Raw genomic sequence first — 24,077 nt, 5'->3', positions numbered from 1 at the left:
ATTCTTTATTTTTAACTATATTTACAGTTTTGGGGGGCGTTGAATACTTCCTTTTTTTTTAATACAATGTAATAGTTGGCCTGGAGGTTTCTAGTGAGTGGGAGGGGAGGATACTAACTCTATATGATTTTATTCTGGGCGCTGTTTTTTTATTGTTATGAATTATACTTTTGATATGTCTATTTTGCACTGTATTAACTCTCATTTTGCTGTTGTTTTTTCTTTGTAGTTGGTTTGTAGAAATGCATTAAAAATCAATAAAAAAAAGAAATGAAAGTGATCACTGAACAAAATCAGGTCGGCTTAAAAACAGGCATGAACTTGCTCTAAAAAACAATATGGAGGGAAATACCAAGGGATTCTCTGAATATTTTAAGAGCAAAATGATTGTAAGGGATAAAATTAGACCTATGGAAACTCAGAATGGTAATCCATGTGTGGAGCCAAAAGAGATAGGGGAGATCTTAACCAATTTTATTGCAACTCTTTTTATATGGGAGATGGCCATCGAGTCTATAGACATGAGGCAAAGTGATATCAATTTCATGAACCCTGTACAGATTACAGAGGAGGTGGTATTTTCTACCTTGAGGCAATTCAGTGTGGATAAGTCACCAGGGCTTGTCAAGTTGCTTCCTCGTACCTTATGGGAGGCAAGTGCAGATATTGCCAGGGCCCTAGCGGAGATATTTAGCCACAGGAGAGGGACCAGAAGATTGGAGGATAGCCAGTTTTGTTCCACTCTTTAAGCAAGGTTCTAAACATAAACCAGGAAATTATAGGCCAGTGAGTCTGACATTAGTTGTGGGAAAGTTATCAGAAGATGTTCTAAGGGAGCGGATATAGAGGTATAGAGATATAGAGGTATATGAACTGATTTAGGAAAGTCTGCATGGCTTTGTGAGTGGCAGGGTGTGTCTAACCAACCTTATTGAGCTTTTCAAGGAAGTTACCAGGAAAGTAGATGAAGGCAAGGCAGTGGCTGTTGTCTACATGGACTTCAGCAAGGCATTTGACAAGGTCCCACATGGGAAGTTGATCAAGAATGTTCAGTCATTCGGCATTGAAGATGAGGTAGTAAATTGGATTAGACACTGGCTTCGCAGGAGAAGCCAGAGATGGGTAGTAGATGATTGTTTCTCTAACTGGAGGCCCATGACTAATGGTGTGCACCAGGGATCGGTGCTGGGTCTGTTGTTGTTTGTCATCTACATCACAGATCTGGATAATAATTTGCTTAAATAGATCAGCAAATTTGTGATGATACCAAGATTGGGGGTGTAGTGGACAGCGAGGAAGGGTATGATCTCTTGCAGAGAGATTTGCATCACCTGGAAAAATGGGCTGAAAAAATGGCAGATAGAGATTAATGCAGAGAAGTGAGAGCTGTTACACTGGTAACTCACATCCATTAGACAAGGTCATGTTCTGAGACTCCTATATTACCATCCTCATTTTCAATTTCTTTCAGTTAACATGATGGTCATTCTGATCCTGTCCTGAGGAAACTACGGACTCTCCAGGTGCATCACTCTCTACCTCGTGGCCATGGTGATGGCAGATTTGATGGTTATTTTCACTGACATGATAGTATACATGCTTATTCACTTTAATTTACCAGAATTTTCATGGACACCACTCCTGCAATGTCTCTCACCTTCGTCCTACTCTCTGCAGCCACTGATATCTCTGTCTGGTTCACCGTCACCTTCACCTTTGATCGATTTGTTGCAATCTGTTGTCAGAAGCTGAGAACAAGATATTGCACAGTGAAAACAGCAACAGTGGTTTGACTTCTTGCAGACTCAGTTGTCAGGAACATTCACACATCCCTCAAGAGGAGAATTCCACTATACTGCCTGGCATCCCCAGTGCTCTAACTGTGCAATAAAAACAAAAGAAAAAAATTAATAGAAAAAGATCTACCTGGTGACTTTGCCTCTTCTTGCCAAAGCTTCTGTAAGCAAAAGCCTCAATTGTCCACTCTAACACTAGCCCACTCACACAATAGCCACTGCAAAAATATGCTCTCCACTTCAACCTAACTTATTTTCATTTGTCCTTGCCAAGTACCAAATTGTGCACAATTGAAAATCTCCTCAGAATCTGTGGTGACAGAATCAGAAGCATTAATATTATATTTTTTTCTCAGACTTGCTGAGTCTTTTAATTTTCCATTGTTTTCTCACAGAAAATAGTGTGTTAACTCTTGTATTCGGTAGCATTGTCAAAAAGGATCTACATATAGTTGTCTTCTAATATTACATTGAAAGGGCATAACTGAGGAATATATTCAAAAAAGACATGAGATTCGCTTCTTTGGTGTATCATTAATATCCAAAAGAAATTTCCATGAATATCTTGCCTTGAGATTGTATATACTCTAACTAATGACAACTGATTCTATGATGAATTCTATTTTTATTTTCTGTGCAGCTTTGTTCTATGAAGCATAACTAATATTAATAATAATGTAGCTGAATGATCGCAAGGGAATTTTATTCAAAAATAAATGCACATCTCCTCTGGTTGTGTCTTGTAATCAGACAGAGCTTTCCCTCTGTCACCGCCGGAATTACCTTCTACAGAAAATGCGTGAGGCAACTATACTCCATCAGATAGAAGACATTTACTACCCTGTTCTTGCGACTGTGGGAATTCCTGGTAAGCCAACCTAGTGTAACTAAATATCTTTTGTTTTATTTTTGAAAAATAAATCTTCAGCTCTTGGGCTGTCATCCTGTACAGGAGCATGTAACTCATTGTTGTGTTTCTCTCAGCAGTGGCATTGATTCACTCTACCCCTGCAACATCCCCTCTGCTATTATTCCCTCTGCCCGTCCCCTTTAGAATTTCTCACCCTACATGGTTGGAATCATCCTATTAAGTGAAAGAAGGCTTTTAAAATCATTAATCAATTCCAACCTGATATAAGTTTTGTTCAAGAAATGCATATCAAAACGGGAGATCAAAATAGATTTTTTTAAATGTGGAAGGGCTTTCAATTTCACACTACTTGTCAAAATAAAGCAAAGGGAGTATCTATTTTTATTAAATCTAATATTTTATTTATCCAAGAAGATATTGTGTCAGATATTAATGGTAGATTTTTAATTGTTAAAGGAACAATTTGTAATAGAAAAATTATTCTGGTTAACCTATATGGATCTAATGTAGATGAAGCTTCTTTTTTTAAAAATGTATTTGCTTTATTGCCAGACTTAAACGAATATATGTTGTTAATGGGTGCTGTTTTTAACTGTTGCTTAAACCCTTTGATTGACAAGAGTTCAACTAATCAGTGGCTTCCGAGTTGTTCTGCATCACTTATTAAGTCTTTTCTAATTGATTTTAGCCTGGTTGAAATTTGGAGACATTTACATCCTAATAATAGAGAATATTCTTTTTTTTCACACATTCCCAAAAATATTCGAGAATCTATTACTTTATAGTTGATCCCCGATTTTTGTCCAAAGTCCAGAAATGTGAATCTTTCGGATCATGCACCTTTAAGTTTAGCTTTTGAATTGAATGATGTCACTATTGCAAATTTGCCCTGGTGTTTTCCAGAAAATGTATTACAAAGTCTGGACTTTGTCAAATTTATTGAGACTCAGATAAAAGATTTTTTTCTTTTTAACAATATGGGAGATATATCGAAACTGATTATATGGGACACATTTAAAGCATCTTTGTGCAGTCAGATAATTTCCTATTCAGCTAAGCTTAAGAAACAGACAAAAACAGAGTTAGATAAGATTTCCAAACAAATTAAAGACTTGGATAATATTTATGCAGTCTCTCCTAACATTGATTTATTTAAACAAGAGTTGAACTCCAATCACAATATAATTTATTATTAACTTATCCTATTGAAAGTAATTTGTTTAAATTGAAAAGTCAATTTTATGTGTTTGAGGATAAAAATAATAAGCTATTTGCATCTCAATTAAAAGCAGCTAGAGCTAAAGGACAAATTTTAAAAATTCATAAGGGAGATGGTAGTTTAGCATGCAATAATGAAGATATTAATAAAATTTTTCAAGACTTTTATATTGAACTTTATAAATTTCAGTTTCCAGTTGATTCTTCTAAAATGAATGCCTTTTTACAAAAGATTGATTTTCCTCAAATTTCTGTTGAAGATCAATAAACTCTTGATGCTCCTATTACTGAAAGTGAAGTTCAGAAAGCTATTTTTTCAATGCAATCTGGTAAAGCTCCTGGACTGGATGATTTTATAAAAAATAAATTTTAACAATTTGAAATTTGAAAAATTGCTCTCTTCATATATGTTGAAAACGCTTAAAGATTCTTTTTTGATAGGAGAGTTATCTCCCACATTTGATGAAGCTTCTATTTCTTTAATTCTTAAGAAAGATAAAGATTTTACTGACTGTGCTTCATATAGACCTATTTCATTATTAAATGTGGATGCTAAAATTCTCTCAAAAATAATGGCTAATCCGCTGCAGAATATTTTAGCTAAAAATATTTCTCAAGATTAAACAGGTTTTGTAAAAGGCCGTTATGCTTCTTCTAATGTTTGGAGACCTATATGTTATATATTCACCCTTTTCTAAGGCTCCCCAATGTGTTGTCTCTCTTGATGCTGAAAAGGCATTTGACAGAGTTGAATAGAAATACTTATTTAATGTTTTAGAGAAATTCAGCTTTAGTATTAATTTTAATAAGTGGATTAGAATGATATATAAAAGCCCTATTGCTACTGTTATTACTAACAATTGCAGATCTCCTTTCCTTCGACTTTCACGGGGTACGAGACAAGGATGTCTGTTAAGTCCTTTGTTATTTAATTTGGTGCTGGAACCCTCGGCCATTGCACTTCATGAAGCTAAAGATATTCATGGAATTATCATAAATGGGACTGTTCATAAGACCTCCCTTTATGCTGACGATCTTTTAGTTTATATTTCGAATCCTGAAGAATCCATTCCTAGCTTATTGAAACTATTAAACGATTTTGGAATGTTTTCGCGATATAAACTAAACCTTCATAAAAGTGAATTATTTCCCCTAAACGATTCTGCTTCTCTATATGATGACATTCCTTTTAGGGTTACAGACTCGTTTAAATATTTAGGTATTATTATCACTAAAAATCATAAAGATCTTTATAAAGCTAATTTGGTTCCTTTAGTGGATTTTATGAAGCAATTATTTTGTAGATGGAATCCACTTACGCTTTCATTAGTTGGCCGAATTCATGCAGTTAAAATGATGATTTTACTAAAATTTTTATATGTATTTCAAAATATCCCTTTTTTTATCTAAGAAGTTCTTCGATCAGGTTGACTCCATTATTTCATCTTTTGTTTGGAATAATAAAAGACCAAGCATTGTTAAAAATCATTTACAAAAAATAAAAAAAGATGGAGGTCTTGCTTTGCCTAATTTAAGACTGTATTATTGGGCTGCTAATATATGTTATATATGTTTTTAGTTATTTTGGGCTGATAGAGATGAATGACCACCTTGGGCTGATTTGGAATTGAATGCTGTGAAATAGTATTATTTATTATTAGGAGCTTCTCTGCCTGTACAACTGGCCAAAATTACTAATTTAAATTTATATCCTGTGGTTAAGCAGTCATTACAAATTTGGTTCCAGTTTCATAATTTTTTTTTAATTAAAAAAAATTAAACCTTTCAGTTTAATTTTTTGAAATGATTTATTTAAACCTTCATAAAGTGGTCCTACTTTTCTTCTTTGGAGGAATAAAGGGGTTTATTCCTTCACGGATTTGTTCCAAGATGGCTGACTGATGTCTTTTGAGAAATTAGTAACTAACTACTCTCTCTCATATTCACATTTCCTGCAATATCTTCAGGTCAGACACTTGTTACAAAAATACTTAAGTAATTTTCCATATATACAAGATTCTGACCTGTTAGATATTATTTTAAAAATGAATCCTTTAGTGAAGGGTTTTATTGGGACAATTTATAATTTATTGTTACAGCAGCACAATTACCCTTCACTTAAGATTAAGCAAGATTGAAAGAGAGAGCTTAACATGACCTTGATAACAGAAGATTGGTTGCGGATTTTGAAGTTGGTCAATTCTTCTTTTATCTGTGCCAGTCACTCTTTAATTCAATTTAATATTGTGAATCATTACTATTTGACACAGGAGAGACTGTCTAAAATGTTTCCTAATGTTGATAGTCAGTGTGACAGATGTAAAACCGAGATAGCCGCATTGACACATATGCTTTGGTCGTGTTCTGTATTGAAACATTTTTGGAAGTCTATTTTCTCTACAATTTTTAAAGCTTTAAACATTAATTTATAACCTAATAAATTAACAGTTTTATTTGGTATAATCCCTCAATATATTAATGGTATTTCTTCATCAGACCAACATGTAATTGCATTCATTACATTATTGGCCAGAAGGGCTATTTTGTTAAAATGGAAAGATACTTCTGGTCCTACTTTGATACAATGGTTCTCTCAGGTGATGTTATGCCTTAGTTTAGAGAAAATCAGAAGTCGAACTTTTGATCCTTTATTTGATTTTGAGAAAAGGTGGGGTTCATTAACCTGCTACTACCATCTGATTTGAGCTATTTAATATGGTTTCCTTCCGATTTTTCTTTAAGTGGATTTGAGTTGGCGGATTGATGTTCCATTTATGGAAGCTTGCATGATGTATAGCTCCGGGGTTGTGATCCCAATGCGGTTTTTTTTGTTGTTGCTTTTTTTCAGTTAGTAGGGGTTCTTTTTTTCTTCCTTTTCTTTAAAAAAATACTCTTAACACTTTACTTTTTTATTATTATTGATATATTGCTTAACTTCATTAATTAGTTATTTGCTGATTTAATTCCTTATTGCACATAATGACATATTGACTTAATGTATCTTTTTTGTTAATCTTCAATAATAATTAATAAAAAGATTTAAAAATTAAATAGAACTTCCCACCCTATTTCAAGTCTTCTGCTACCTTCCATAACAAAGGCCATCCATAACTCTGCTGCCAGTGTTCAAACTCCTACCACTCCTGCACTCAGCCACCACTCTAATGATCACCAACTCATTGGCTCCCTGCAATGTCAAAAAATTTTCACTGGTTATTTATGTCTATATGTTTATTTGTTGAGATGCAGTCTCTTCCGGTCTTTGAGACACACCACCCAGCAATCACCTTATTTTAATCCCAGTCTAATCAAGGGACAATTTACAAAGACCAGCTAACCTACCAGCCAGTATGGCTTTGGAGAGAGGGAGGAAATGGGAACACCTGGAGGAAACTCACACGGTCACGGGGAGATCATACATTAAAGGCAGCAGCGGGAATTGAACCCTGGTCACTGGAACTGTAAAGCATTGTGCTAAACACTATGCTACCCTGTCAGCCATAATATATATTCTCCTGTTTACAAATATATATAATATATTCATTCATTCAGCACCATCATAATCCCCCATGAAGCAAAACCAAAAAATGCTGGAAATATTCGGCAGGTCAGACAGTGTCTGTGGAGCAAGAATAGTAATACATGGTTATGATCATCCACCGGAAAGGGGATAAATTAGAAACTAAAGTGTTTTAATTTGTTCAGGAAGGAGAGAAAAGCAGAGAAAGGGCAAAGAAGAGCTCTGTGAGCTCATGTTGAAATAGCATCAGGAATCAAAGGCACAAAGTCCGGAGTGGGATCAAGAACGACAAAGTCATGGAACTGAAGTGTTAACTCTGTGTCTGCTTGTACAGAAGTTTCCTTACCGGCTCAGTGTTTCTAATAACCTTTGCTTTTATTACAAGAGAGGTGTATGCTGGTCTGAAGACCAGGACTGAATGGTGACACGAGGGTTGGGAGTATTACTGAAAGCTGTGGGAAACACTGGTGAAAAACAGTGGGTGTGCCTGTGGGAGATGTCAGTGGAAGGAGATGAAGTCGAGATGAAATGAACAATTGATAAAAATGCTTAAAATAGGAGATCGAAGTTTGTAAACAGGAGACTAGAAAGGCAGGTCTGTTAAAATTTAAGCAACAGACACTAAATGCTGAAGGAACACAGCAAGCCAGGCAGCATCTATGGAAAAAAGTTAACAGTCAACATTTTAGGCTGAGACCCTTCATCAGGACTGGAGGAAACAGGTGAGAATTCAGACTAAGAAGGTGGGGGGGGGGGGGGCGGGGGGAAAGAAAACCACAAGGTGAAACTAGGAGGAGGAGAGAGGGGAAGTAAAGAGCTGGAAAGTTGATTGGTGAAAGAGATACAAGGCTGGAGAAGGGGTAATCTAATAGCAGAGGCAATGGAAGAAAGAAAAGCATGACCATCAGAGGGAGGTGATAGGAATGTAAGGAGATAAGGTGACTGAACGAAATGGGAATGGGGAATGGTGAAGTGTTGGGGGGTGTGTTGCAGCATAATCGGAAGTTCCAGAAATCAGTGTTCATGCCATCAGGTTGGAGGCTACCAAGATGGAATATGAGTTGTTGTTCCTCCAACCAGAGTGTAGTCTTGTCCCTACAGTAGAGGAGACCATGGACTGACATGTTTGAGTAGAAATGGGAAGTGGAATTAAAATGGGTGGTCACCTGGAGATACCACATTTTCTGGTAGACAGGGTGTAGTTGCTCAGCGAGGCGCTCTCCCAATCTGTGTCACATCTCACTGATATACATGAGGCCATATTGCGAGCACCAGATAGAGTAGATAGCAGACTCACTGGTGAAGTGTCGCCTCACCTGGAAGGACTGTTTGGGGCCTTGAATGGCAATCAGGGAGGAGATAAAGGGGTAGATACAGCACTTTTTTTGCTTGCAAGAATAAGTGCCAGGAGAGAGTGGAGGGACAAATGGACAAGGAAGTCACATAGGGAGTAATCCCTACAGAAAACAGAAAGTGGGGGTGAGGTGGCTGGGAGGAATGGTGCTGGTGATGAGGTCCCGCTGGAGTTGGCAAAAGTTACGGAGAATTATGTGCTGGACACAAAGTCTGGTGGAGTGGAAGGTGAGGACAAGAGGAACCCTATCCTTGGTGGGTTGTTGGGAGGATGGGGTGAGGGTAGACATTGGCGAAATGGAAGAGATACAGTTGAGGGTAGTGTTGATGGTGGAGGAAGGGAAGACTATTGCTTGGACCTCCAGCATTTGCAGATTTTCTCTTGTTTGTCAGTTGAAAGTGATGTTGACTCATGAAGTCTGTAATGTTCCTGATGTTGCTCCAACCTGAGAGGGGACTCATCATGGCAATAGAGGAGGCCAAGCACTGCTATGTCAGAATGGGAATGGGAATTGGAATTAATATTGTTAGCCACTGGGAAATTCTGCTTGTCTTGAATGGAGCAAAGGTGCTCAACAAGGTAATCCCCAATTGACGTCAGGTCTCAGCAATGTACAGGAGGCCACATCGGGAGCACCAGATACAGTAGACAACCCCAACCGACTTGTAGGTGAGGTATTGCTTCACCTGGAAGGACTGTTTGGGGCCCTAAATGGAGGTGAATGGAGAGGAAAGGTGGTGGAAATTATGGAAAATGACTCATTGAATGTGGTAGTGGAGGAAGTGAAATGCAGGGAATGGCTGCACATAAACCAGGTGGCAGAGAGGGCAGGGGTGCAGTGTACGTAGTGGGTGAGGTGAGAACCCTGTCCTCTCGGGAGAGGGCACACAATAGTGGAGGGTAGGTGAAAATATCATAAAAACACTCGTGTGGGAGGGATCATCCCCAGAACAGATGCAAAAGAGACAATGGAGTAACTGGGAGGATGGAATGGAGCCTTTACAGGAAGCAGGCTGAGTGAGATATGGTTAAGGTAGCTGTAGGAGTCTGTTGGACTGTAATGAGTATTGGTCTTTCCCCTGAGATGGAGAAAAGGAAGGGTCAGGGATACACCAAGTACAAGTGTGAGAAGCTGGAAGTTGTCAGAAAATGAGATGAAACATAACCTTCCAGAGTGTGAGGTCATGTGACTCTGCAGAGTGGAGTCCTTCCCATTGATGCCCTTTGACCTCAGGTCTACCACACAACCTCAATATTACACTCAGTCAGAGCAAGGCCAGTCATCCCTACTTCCCTTTGGAATGCAGAACATGGTTGGAACAAGGACGGGAATGAGTGATCCTGGTGAAATAGAAAACAGAATCAGAATGAGAATCAGGTTGAATAACACCAATACATGTCATGAAACGTGTTGGCTTTGTGGCAGCAGTATAATGCAATATATGGTAATAGAAATAAATGTGAATTACTATAAAATAGCTCAATTAAATAAGTAATGCGAGAAAAAGCAGTGAGGTAGCATTCATAGGTTCAATGTCCATTCAGAAATTAGATGGCAGAGGGGTTGAAGCTGTTCCTCAATCAATGAATGTGTGTCTTCAGGCTCCTGTCCCTCCTTCCTGATAGTGAGGAGGGATGAGAGGAGGGATGAGAGGAGGGATGAGAGGAGGGATGAGAGGAGGGATGAGAGGAGGGATGCCCTGGGAGCTTCGGGTCTTTAATGCTGAATGCCGTCTTTTTGAGACATCACTCCTTGAAGATGTCCTGGATATTACGGAGCCTAGTGCCATAGGTGGACTGAACTATTCATAAACAAAGCTGTTCATTGGTGAGTAATCACCACTTGATAGTACACTACGACCTTGGCAAACAGAGCCAGATTAAATTGTGAATGGGACATCCCTGAGGGATTTCCTACTTGGATTGCAGAGGTATTTCAATGTCCTGATCATGTTTTCCATCCCAAGTAACACCTTGCTGTTTGGAGTAGCTTTCCTGCTTGAGATGTTCATCAGTATCTGACTTGTCTCATTTCTATTTGTTTCAGTTAACTTGATGGCCATTCTGATCCTGTCCGAAGGAAAGTGCGGACTCTCCCAGTGCATCACCTTCTACCTGGTAGCCATGGCGACGGCGGATCTGATGATTGTTTTCACCGACGTGTTACTGTACACGGTTATTGCCTTTCATTTCCCGGGAACTTACATGGACACCACTCCTGCAATGTCTCTCACGTTCGTCCTGCTCTCTGCAGCCACTGATATCTCTGTCTGGTTCACCGTCACCTTCACCTTTGATCGATTTGTTGCAATCTGTTGTCAGAAGCTGAGAACAAGATATTGCACAGTGAAAACGGCAACAGTGGTTTTAACAACAGTGAGTGTGACATTCAGCCTGAAGAACATCCCTTGGTACTTCTTATACGAACCTGAGTATATTGTTGACAATGTACCTTGGGGTGGGGTCGTGTCATCCACCTTTTACACTGGAACTGCCTGGTTGGCTTTTGACTCTCTGTCTATCATTTTAACCCCTTTTGTTCCATTCATCCTGATTCTACTACTCAACACTCTGACAGTCAGACACATTATAGTGACGGGCAGAGTCCGGAGGAGGCTACAGCAATGCAGTGGTAATGAGGATCACATTGACCCAGAGATGGAAAAGCGGAGGAAATCCATTGTTTTACTCTTCACCATAACGGGCAGCTTTATACTTCTATGGACCATAAACGTTGGATATTTTCTCTACTGGCGGACTGGTAACGTTTATGGTCACACGGGTGTCCATGATCCAACCTACATCATTGAACAAACTGGTTACATGCTGCAGCTTCTGAACTCCTGCACCAACACCTGTATTTATGTGGTGACCCAGGCGAAGTTCAGGGAGCAGCTGAAGAACGTGCTCATGCGTCCATTCTCAGCACTTGCTGTTTGGTTTAAATGAAGCCCTGATTGTACATCGGAGTCATCTTTCCCCTCATCTTCATTCAGCACCTCACTCACTCCCACTCTGTGTGAATCCATATCCCCAGCTCCATTCTCTTTTCCATCCTCTTCACTCTATGATATTCTACCACAGCCCCACTTTAAAACAGGATTCTGTTCCTGTGAACTACTTGTGACCCGGACAATCTGCACATCAGAAACATAACCATGAATTGGGTTGTCACACCGTAGATAATACCTGCAGCCTCACAACAAACAGCAAATCCATCCTGTTAGGCTCCAAGATGATGGTAGTGTAGTGGTTAGCACAATGCTTTACAATACCAGTGACCAGGGTTCAATACCCACCACTTTTGTCTTTTCATCAAAGGTGTCCAATTCCTCCATTCACATCCTCAGTTTCCAATTATGGCCCTAAAGACAGGGATTTTGGTAAAACTTCATCCAGGGCATATTAATCACCAGATGTCTGAACACAATTCCAGTTCTAAAACTGACACAAACATCTGTACTTCAGGCTGTAGATGCAACAGTACCTGAAGGGCTTTGTGACAGCTCGCTGAGACTATAATGTATTTCTGCTCTACTTGTAAGAAAAGAAATATATCTGTGCAATAGATATATGAGCCTCAGAAATAGTAGACAATGAATTGTATTTGATTTGGATTATACAACTGTGAAAAGACACAGGTAAAAGGATTCAACCCAGCCACCTTTCAGCCTTCTCCTGACTGTTATTAATTAGGCAGCTTGAGATCAGATAGAAGTTTGTGAACCATCTCGTAGAACAATGGAATAAGCAGGTCTGGAGAAATGGAATGATCAGTGTTTCAACAAGAATCAGCTGTGGGAGGAAGAGTCTGACAAGGATACTCGGCTAAAAGGAAGCACTTTGGTTCCATTTTGCACAATGAGGAACCAGATTTACAAACCGTCTCAGGAAATGAATGAAGTCATTAACCAGAAAATGGAATTTGTGCAGGAGACCAAAACATTGTTGATGGACTTCCCAACACATGTATTCAGTTGAAGAAAATTCTGCTTCTCCAATGCAGCACCTGGGGAAATTGGAGCCGATGAGAGAGGTGTTACTGTGGTGGAGTTTGACATCATCAGCTGAACCCAATCATAAGCATTTGGATCGTGTCACCAAAGTTTTCCACATAGATGAGAAATAGTAGAGGGCCAAGGATGTACTCTTGGGTAGAAATAGACTGCCATGAGATATTGATAAATTTACATATTTCCCACAGATTGAAAAACCAATAAGCATCTGCTCCACGGAATCACAAAACAATAACAGCCACCACCATTTCTACATCATGGGACATTATAGATACTGAACTATGCAAAGAAGCCTCCCATTCAAACTGTGAATGCAATGAATAAAGTCTGCAGTGGTCAAGGTAGTTCAGTGTTCCTGAATATGGAGAGGATTTCCAGGCAGGGTCTTACACCCTGCAATACTGTGTAACGTTTGAATGATTGTACCTCTGACAGTCAAATCTCATGTGCTCTGGTATTCATATCTTTGAAGTAATGAACTTTCAGAGTGGTTGTCTAAATACAAGCAACCAGACTGATAAATCAGTATCATCTCCCGCTTCTTGAGCCACCAACTGTCCCAATTTGTCAAAGCACTGAGGTTGATATTCATTCCTGAACCAACAGCAGTATTGAGAGCATTCACCTGTCAGTGAATTCACTTTTTCACTTCCAGTGCAAATAGCTCTCTGTTAATTTGATTTACCTGAATCTTAAAGACTGCAGCAGTTCAAGAAGGCAGCTCACCACCACCTTATCAAGGGCAACTGGGGATGGTTAAGTAAAAGCTGGCTCAGTCTACAAAACCCACAACCCTTGAATGAATCAAGAAACAGACGTTGGTACATCATACATCCTAAGAGGGATCAGTGTGCCATCTCGGGTTGGTCACCTTTACTGGGAAGCAAAATACTGAAGTGATATTTCTTAACATGTCTCATGCGTGCCAAAGCAACATTTTGTAGCTGTTGAATTGTGGAAAAGCCTATGAAACATATTTGTGCAGGATGTGTAGAAAATAGAACATAGAAATTCACAGCACATTACAGGCCCTTCGGACCACAATATTGTGCCAACCATGTAACCTACTCTAGAAACTGCTGAGAATTTCCCTACCTCATAGCCCTCTATTTTTCTAAGCTCCATGTACATATCCAATAGTCTATTAAAAGACCCTGTTGTATCTGCAACTATCATCGATGCTGGTGATGCATTCCACGTACCCACCACTCTCTGTGTGAAAAACTTACCTCTGGCATCCCCCTTGTACCTATTTTCAGTCACCTTATAACTATGCCCTCTCACGTTAGCCATTTCAGCCTGTGAAAAAGCCTCTGGCTATCCACAAGATCAATGCCTATCTTCATCTTATACACCTCTATCGGGTCACCTCTCATCCTCTGTTGCTCCAAGGAGGAAAGGCCTAGTTTACTCAACCTATTCTCCTAAGGCACACTTTGCAATCCAGGCAACATGATTGGAAATCTCCTCTGCACTCTCTCTATAGTATCCTCATCCTTCCTGTAATGAGGTGACCAGAAATGAACACAGTACTCCAACTGCAGTCTTACTAAGGTCTTATATCGCTGTAACATTACCTCACAGCTCTTGAACTCAATCCCACGGTTGATGAAGGCCATCACACCCTATGCCTTCTTAACAACTCTGTCAACCTGCGCAGCATCTTTGAGTGTCCAATGGACAGAGATCGCAAGATCTTGCTGATCCTCCAAACTGCCGAGTGTCCTACCATTAATGTTATATTTTGACTTCGAATTTCACTTACCAAAATGAATCACTTCACACTTATCTGGGTTGAACTCGATCTGCCTCTTCTCAACCCAGTTCTGCATCCTATCAATGTCCCACTGTAACCTCTGACAACCCTCCAGACTATCCACAACACCCTCAACCTTGGTGTCATCAGGAACCACCCTTTGCCTTCTGTGGGCAAGCCAATTCTGGGCTCAGAAAACAAGGTCTCCTTGGATCCCATGCCTCCTTACTTTCTGAATGAGCCTTGCATGGGTAAATCCCCATCTCCAACCTGAACTTACTCCCCCAAATCTTGTTCTAGTCTCACCTACCAGTGGAAACAACTTTCCTGCCTCTATCTTATCCATCCCTTTCATAACTTTATGTTTCCATTACATCTCCTCTCATCCTTCTGAAGTCCAATGAATACAGTCCCTGGTGACTCAATCCCTCCTTATAATCTAATCCCTTATATCTGGAATCAACCTGGTGAACCTCCTCTGTACCACCTCCAAAGCCAGTATATCCTTTCTCAAGTAAGGAGACCAGAACTGCAGATACTCCAGGTGTGGCCTCCCCAGTACCCTGTACAGTTGCAGCATAACCTCCCTGCTCTTAAATTCAATCCCTCTAGCAATGAAGGCCAACATTCCATTTGCCTTCTTGACAGCCTGCTGCACCTGCAAACCAACCTTTTGTGATTCATGCACAAGCACTCCCTTCTGCACAGCAGCATGCTGCAGTTTTTTACAATTTAAATAATAATCTGATCTTCCGTTTTTCCTTCCAAAGTGGATGACCTCGCATTTACCGACATTATACTCCATCTGCCAGACCCTTGCCTTCTCACTTAACCTCTCTATATCTCTCTGTAGACTCTCCATATCCTCTGCACAACTTGCTTTTCCACTCAGTTTAGTGTCATCACCAAACTTACACACACTACACATGGTCCCTTCTTCCAGATCATTAATGTTTATCATGAACAGTTTCAGGCCCAGCACCGACCCCAGTGGCACACCACCCATCACTGCATTGGTGCTGCTTCATGTATCCCTGTTGAACTCGTAAACTTCATCTGCTTTGCCTCCAACTTCCACCCTGCCCTCAAATTAATCTGACTCATATCTGACATCTCCCTTTCTTTCCTCAATCTCACTGTCTCTATCTCTAGAGGCAGATTATCCACCGATATCTATTACAAACCTAAGGTCTCTCACAACTACCTCGTCTACAATTCATTTCACCCTACTACTTGTAAAACTGTCATCCCCCTTTCTCAATTCCTCCGTCTCCATCACATCTGCTCTCAGGATGAGGCTTTCATTCTAGAATGAAGAAGATGTCCTACCTTTTCAAAGAAAGGGGCTTCCCTTCCTCCACCATCAACACTGCCCTCAACCACAGCTCTTCCATTTCCTACCAGGGATAGGGTTCATCTTGTCCTCAGCTACTACCCCACCAGCCTCTGCATTAAACACGTAAATCCTCGTAACCACTACCATGTCCAGTGGATCCTCACCACCAAACACATCATCACCTCCCCTTTCCCCACTTTCTGCTTTCCACAGGGATTGTTCCCTCTGTGAGTCTCTTGTCCATTCGTCCCTCGTGACTGATATCCCTCTTGGCACTTACCCTTGCAAGCTGCACCTGCCCCTACTCCTCCTCCCTCACTACCATCTAGGGCCCTAAACAGTCCTTCCAGCTGAGGCGACACCTCACCTGTGAGTCCATGCTCCCGGTGTGGCTTCCTGTACATCAGTGAAACCCGACATAAATTGGGAGACTGCTTCACCGAGCATCTATGCTCCATCCACTAGAACAAGTGGGATCTCCCAGTGGCCACCCATTCCAATTCCTCTTCCCATTCCAATATGTCCATCCATAACCTCCTCCATTAACATGATATGGCCACACTTAGGTTGGAGGAACAACATCTTATATTCAATTTTGGTAGCCTCCAAGCTGATGGCATGAACATCAACTTCTGAAACTTCTAATACTGCCCCCCAACCATCCCCTTCTCCATTGCCCAAACCCTTTTCCCTCTTTCACCTTATCTCCTTGACTGCCCATCACCTCCCTCTGGAGCTCCTCCCCCCCCCCCCCCCATTTTCTTTCTTCCTTGGCCTTCTGTCCCTTTCACCAATCAACTTCCCAGATCTTTACTTCATCCCTCCCCCTCCAGGTTTCACTTATCACCTGTTGGTTCTTTCTCCCCAATTTGTTGTGTGTGTGTTGCTCGGATTTCCAGCATCTGCAGATTTTCGCTTTTTTTGTGGATTGATCACCACTTATTGCCAGCCAGAGAAACACCCATGTATCCCAACTCTCTGCTTTCTACTGGTTAACCAATCCTCCATCCATACTAATACATCAGCCCCAACTCTATGCATTCCTATCTTATGGATAAGACTTTTATGTGGCACCTGGTCAAGCACCTTCTGGAAATCCAAGTAAATAACATTCATCTGTTCTCCTCTCTCCAGTGCACTCATTATATCATCAAAGAACTCCAGTAAGTTTGTCAAACTGGACCTGCCTTTGCTGAATCCTTTTTAAATCTTTTTATTAGTTTTCAAATAAACATGAGAAGAAAAACAGCAAATACAGAGAGCTTGAGAGTACATAATTAATAAGGCTAAAATACGAATACAAACAGTTAATAACCCAAACATAATAACCTCCCAAACTCATAGTGTGTTACAGAAAATGGAAAAAAGGAAAAAAAACAAAAACAAAACGATAAAAAAAGAGCTAACCTAGCCGACATGGGCTATTGTATCATATCAAGTATACACAATAGTGTCAATAGCTCCACACCTCTATCCAAATAACTAAAGGTGATAAGAAAAAGGTTCGGGAAAGGTCAGTTTAACTCATATGAAAGTGTTGAATAAATGGTCTCCAGGTTTCTTCAAATTTGACCGAAGGAATAAACAACTGTTATCCACTATTGGTAAGCCAAAAATTGCAGTAATAAGATGAAATTGCAAGCTAATATTCAAAACTGTTGAAATAATATCAAAAATATCTTTCCAGTATTTTTGCAAGCAAAGGCAAGACCAAAACATGTGAGTCAATGAGGCTTCTTCAGAGTGACATCTGTCACAGATTGGATTAACATGAAAATAAAATTGAGTAAGTTTGTCCTTGGAAATTTGAGCCCTATGTACCACCTTGAATTGTATTAGGTCATGTTTGGCACAAATAGAAGAGGAGTTAACTAACTGTAAGATTTTCTCCCATTGCTCTGTAGGTAAGGGACATTGAAGTTCTTTTTCCCATTCATTCTTAATTTTATCTGACATCCCTGGTTTTATTTTCATGATCATATTATAAATGACAGCTACTAAACCCTTCTGATAGGGATTTAAATGTAGAATTTTTTCCGTAATATCAATTGGGCATGAATTCAGAAAGGACTGTAACATATTATTCTAAAAATTTCTAATTTGTAAGTATCTAAAAAAATGGGCTCTAGACAAATTATATTTATTGGACAGCTGTTCAAAGGACATAAAACAATTTTTAAAAATCACGAAAACATGTTATACCCCTCGTTTTCCATAACACAAAGGCTGGGTCCATAAGAGAGGGCTGAAAAAGAAAGTTAGATATAATAGGGCTTGATAAGATGAACTTATTCAAACCAAAAAATTTACAGAATGGAAACCATATTCGTAATGTATATTTAACTATAGGGTTAGTCATTTGTTTATTCAGTTTAGAGAGGAGAAAGGGAAGCGAAGATCCTAAGATAGAGAACAATGAAAAGCTTTGTACAGAGTTACTCTCCAAATTTACCCATTGTGGGCTTTGTAATGCCGCCGGTTCCTGTGTCCAAAATATTAAAGATCAGATGTTAACTGCCCAGTAGTAAAATCTTAGGTTTGGCAAAGCCAAACCACATTCCTTCTTAGGCTTCTGTAAGTATTTTTTACTTAATCTAGGATTTTTATTCTACCATACATACGAGCATATTTTGGAGTCAATAATATCAAAGAAAGATTTAGGAATAAAAATTGCTAATGCTTGAAATAAGTATAAAAATTTAGATAAAACTATCATCTTAATAGCATTGATTTGACCAACCAATGACAAAGACAATGGGGACCATCTAGTAACAAGTTGCTTAATTTGGTCAATTAAAAGTAAAAAGTTAACTTTATATAAATCCTTACATTTCTTGGTAATTTTAATACCCAAGTAAGTAAAGTTATCTGTAACTAATTTAAACGGTAGATGTTTATAGATTGGAACTTGCGTATTTAATGGGGATAATTCACTCTTATTAAAATTCAGTTTATAGCCCAAAAAACTACTAAACTGAGCAAGCAAAGATAAAATAAGAGGAATAGATCTCTCAGGATCAGAGATATATAGTAACAAATCATCAGCATATAGTGATAGCTTATAAGTCCCTTCCCCACGGGTAATACCAAAAATGTTAGGTGAATCATGAATAGCAATGGCTAAGGGTTCCAAAGCAATGTCAAATAGTAGAGGACTTAAAGGACAGCCTTGCCTCGTGCCACAAAACAGCTGAAAAAAGGGAGATCTTTGATTATTGGTAAGAACCAAAGCCAAAGGTTTATAATATATTAATTTAATCCGTGATATAAATGTCGGGCTAAAGTTAAAATTCTGAAGCATATTAAATAAATGTGGCCATTCAACTCTGTCAAACGCTTTCTCAGCGTATAAGGAAATGACACATTCTGGGATTCTAGATGAAGGAGTATAAGCTATATTAATTAATTTTCCAATGTTGAAAGATGAATAACGATTTTTAATAGATCTGGTCTGGTCCTCAGAAATGATTTAAGGTAGTATATTTTCCAATCCAGTGGCCAAAATTTTGGTAAAAATCTTGGAATCCACATTCAGCAAAGATATAGGCTGATATGATGCACATTTAATAGGGTCTTTGTCTTTTTTAAGAATTAGAGAAATGGAGGTGTCATAAAAAGATTGTGGTAGTTTACCTACAGTTAATGCATCCTTTAAAATTTTACATAACTAAGGACAGAGTATAGAAGAAAAAGATTTTAAAAATTCTGTAGTATAACCATCCAGACCAGGGGCTTTACCTGAATTCATTGAAAAAATAGCCTCTTTTATTTCGGTTTCCGTAATGGGTGCATTCTAATGATGCACAATCCTCGGCTGTTAATTTTGGGGTATTTAGCTTCCTTAAAAATTCATCCATTATGGAAGAATCATCAGAAAATTCTGATTGATATATGAACAGTTATAAAATTCTTGAAAGGCTTTATTTATCTCTTTATGATCAATCGTCAAAGTACCATCTCGTTTATGAACCTTAATGATCTGTCATTTAACCGAAGCAGTTTTCAATTGATTAGCCAATAATTTACCAGATTTGTCCCCATGTATATAAAACTGAGTCCTAGATTTAATTAATTGATTTTCAGTTGAAGAGGATAATAGCAAACTGAGCTCCATTTGAAGTTCAACTCTCTTTTTATAAAGCTCTTTACTGGGAGTCACAGAGTAAGTCTTATCAATTTTATCAACCAACATAAGTATTTCAATATTAATTTGTTTTTTGACTCCAGCAAAGTATGAAATAATTTGTCCATGGATAAATGCTTTAAAAGTGTCCGGTAATATTCCACTAGAAATCTCTTCTGTAAAGTTTGTTGAAAAGAACAAATCAATTTGTTGTTTAATAAAGTTGAGAAAGTCTGAATCTTGAAGTAGAGTTGAACCATCATGATTTAACACTTGAGGATGAATCCGTTGTCTTAATAGATAGCTTCAAAGGTGCATGATCAGAGATAGTAATAGTCATAGTTACAATCAATAACATCTGTAAGTAAATGATGATCAATAAAGAAATAGTCAGTTCTTGAGTAGTTATGATAAACATGAGAGAAATATGAAAATTCTTTATCCTTGGGATGTAGAAATCGCCAAATTTCAGAAATTCCAGAATCAACCATAAAGAAGTTAATGAGAGAAGCCGATTTATTCGGAAGAACCTGAATGGACTTAGATCTATCCATCAAGGGATTTAAACAACAGTTAAAATCCCCACCCATTATCAGCACATACTCATTTAAATTAAGGAGGGATGTGAATAAACACTTTAAAAATTTGGGACGGTCAATATTCTGAGCATAAGCATGAACTAAAACAACTTTTTGGTTAAAAAGTAAACCAGTGAGGAGCAAAAATCTACCTTGTGGGTCTGAAATTGTTTCATAATGTATAAAAGAGATTGAGGAGTCTATAAAAATAGAAACGCCTCTTACTTTAGCTTGGGAATTCAAATGATACTGTTGGCTCTTCCAAAACCTAAAAAAAACGTTGACTATCCTTCCTCACATGAGTCTCTTGTGCAAAAATAATATTAGCATTCATTCTATGGAATACTTTAATATTTTTTCCATTTAATCAGATGATTTAAACCATTTGTATTCCAAGAAACAAAGTTAATAATCTTATCCATATTGCTAATATTTATCGTAGTAAACGCACAAGGTTAAACAGAAAATAAACTCATGAATCCGGAAGAGGAGAGCAAGTTCAAAGAGGAACCGGAAGTTACAATACTTCAGCCATTTTGGTAGTTTCAAGTCAGCCCATGAAGGAAAAACTAAGCGAAAAGCAAAAGCAAAAAAGAAACCCCCTCCCCCACCCACAAAAACCCAAGAAAAAGCCAGAGAAAGGCCAGCAGGCAAACTAACACTAATTTTACCCCCATCTCTTAAGACAGCGGCTCAAAAAAAAAAGAAAAATAAAATACACAAACCACTCATATTCAAAAAAAAACAAAGGGTTAGTATAACAGGAAGAAGACTATAAAATTAATATTATAAAAAAAGGACAAGATTAAGAGAGAAAGAAAAAAAAACTAAGCTGTTAAAACCGAAAACAGGATAGCATTATACTAATATTTCGATAGAACACAAGCAGTCTTGTTCAGACACACCCGAACGGATGTGACGTGTCCAAGAACTAAGGTCTCATGGGAAGAAGAAACAACATCTTGAAAAGAGAAATTTAAAAAAAGACTGAATGCTTCAACATAAAAGATATAAAGCAAAAATATATTCAAACTTAAAAACATTTAATTAGTAGCTTTCAAAATCAAAAGAATAATAATAAAAAGGAGTCTCGAAAGAAACCAAAAGCAGACCTTTACTTGAACATGTAAAAAGTAATTACACTATCAATCATCACATACAAGGGGGGACGTCACGTGATGACGTAGGATCGAGACGCTGGAACCCAGCTCTCCCGTAAAAAGTTAATAAATTAATGTCTAAATGAAGAAAAGTTAGTCAGTATCTTCTAAAAGTTACTTATAAACTACTCCGGACTGTGTCAAGCAATGCCTCAAAGAAGGAAGATGAAGAAAACTAATACCGGGAAGATTACGCAAGTTGGAACAAGAGCGGGGCCCACGTCTGCCGAGGAACCGCGGTCTCAGGTACGTTGTGCCACCGGCGAGGCGGAACAAGAGACCGCGGCAACAATGGCCATTCCTGAAGGGAAGGGTCATCGTGAATTGCGCAAACCCGAAGGACGGAGCATGCGCAAACGGGAGCAACAAGAACTACAAAGCCCAGCTACCACTGCAACTGAAAGTGACAGTGAATCGGAGGGAGAGTCAAGTGTCTCGGAAAGATCAGATGAAGAAGAAGCTAAAAGTCCTTCTAGAAATATAGAAAAGACTTTGAGGCAAATAATGCGTAAATTAGACACATTAAAAATAATTAAAAATAATCAAAAAAGACTCGAAAAAAAAATGACCAAAATGGAGATTATGCTTGATAAAATGACAAAGAGACAGGAAAAAATGGAAAAAAGAATTACGGACTTGGAAACTACAACGGAGGACATGGTTGAAAGAATGGACAAAATAGAAAATGAAAATGCTGCTTGGGCATCAGAAAGAAAACAATTTATGGAACAAATTGATAAGCTTGAAAATTTCAGTAGACGAAATAATATTAAAATTGTTGGACTTAAAGAAGATATAGATGGAGAAGACCCAATAAATTTTTTTCAAAAATGGATCCCTGAAAAGTTGGAAATGGAAGGAGAAATTCCAATTGAGATCGAAAGGGCTCATAGATCCTTAAGGCCAAGACCTCGAGCTGATCAAAACCCACGACCAATTTTGATAAAATGCTTACGATACCAAGACAAAGAAAAGATCCTGAAGGCTGCTGCCCAAAGTGCCAAAAATAGAAACGGGCCATTGATGATAGCAGGAAAACCAGTCCTTTTTTATCCTGATATAAGTCACAACCTGTTGAAGAGGAAGAAGGAATTTAACCCAGTAAAAAAAGCCTTATGGGTAAAGGGTTACAAATTTACAATGCGTCATCCAGCAACACTGATAATTTTTTTGGAGGAAGGAAAAAAATTTTTTCCCGATTATCGAAAAGCGGAGGAGTTTGTACAAGATCTTCCATCTATTCGCTATGAAGATAGACCCAACGAACAGAATTGATGGACATTTATGGATATTATAGAAAAGGGGAGCAAAATTTTAGAAATACTAAATGAGAATGGTATTTCTTTTTTTTTTCTCTTCTTATACATATACGTTTTTGTGTTGCGGGGGGGCTGGGGAGCTTTGGATCGGTTACTGCGGGATTCACGTGTGTAATCATGGCGGTTGCCATGACCCGTACAGCAGAGGGGGGTAATGTTGTGTTATTTTTCCACAACATTAGTAGGGGGGTATTTTGTTTTTTTCTTTATATTTTAATTTTCTTCTATCTTTTAGCCTGGATGATTGGTGGGGACACACATAGCAACACGGAGATTTTTATAAAGATTTCCCAAGATACCACGAAAGTGGAAAGATTAGGTATTATTATAGATTGGAATAATATAATAAAAAAATAATGACTAATCTACTAAACTTTTTAAGTTTTAATGTTAATGGGCTTAATGGGCCAGTAAAAAGAAAAAGAATTTTAACATATATTAAAAAAATGAAAACAGATATAGCTTTTTTACAAGAAACTCATTTAACAGACACAGAACACCAGAAATTAAAAAGAGACTGGGTTGGAAATGTTATTGCAGCTTCATTTAATTCAAAGGCGAGAGGAGTTGCAATTTTGGTTAACAAAAATCTACCAATTAAAATACAAAACATATTAATTGATTCGGCGGGGAGATATCTAATTATACACTGTCAAATTTTTTCAGAACTATGGACCCTTATGAACATTTATGCACCAAATGAAAATGATGTAAAATTCATACAGGAGGTCTTTTTGAATTTGGCCAACGCACATGATAAAATATTAATAGGTGGAGATTTTAATTTTTGTCTAGATCCAGCTTTAGATAGATCAACAAAGGTTGTTACAAAATCAAAAGCAGTAAAATTAACTCTATCATTGATGAAAGACTTAAATCTGATTGATATATGGAGAAGAATTAATCCAAAAGAAAGAGATTATTCATTTTATTCAAATAGACATAAAACATACTCAAGGATAGACTTTTTCCTATTATCAACAAATATTCAAGATAGAGTGAAAAATGTGGAATATAAAGCAAGAATACT

Source organism: Hemitrygon akajei, chromosome 3 (genome assembly GCF_048418815.1).
Source record: "Hemitrygon akajei chromosome 3, sHemAka1.3, whole genome shotgun sequence".
NCBI classification, from domain to species: Eukaryota; Metazoa; Chordata; class Chondrichthyes; order Myliobatiformes; family Dasyatidae; genus Hemitrygon; species Hemitrygon akajei.
The sequence above is the reverse complement of the archived record's forward strand: the minus strand, read 5'-3'. Positions refer to the sequence as shown.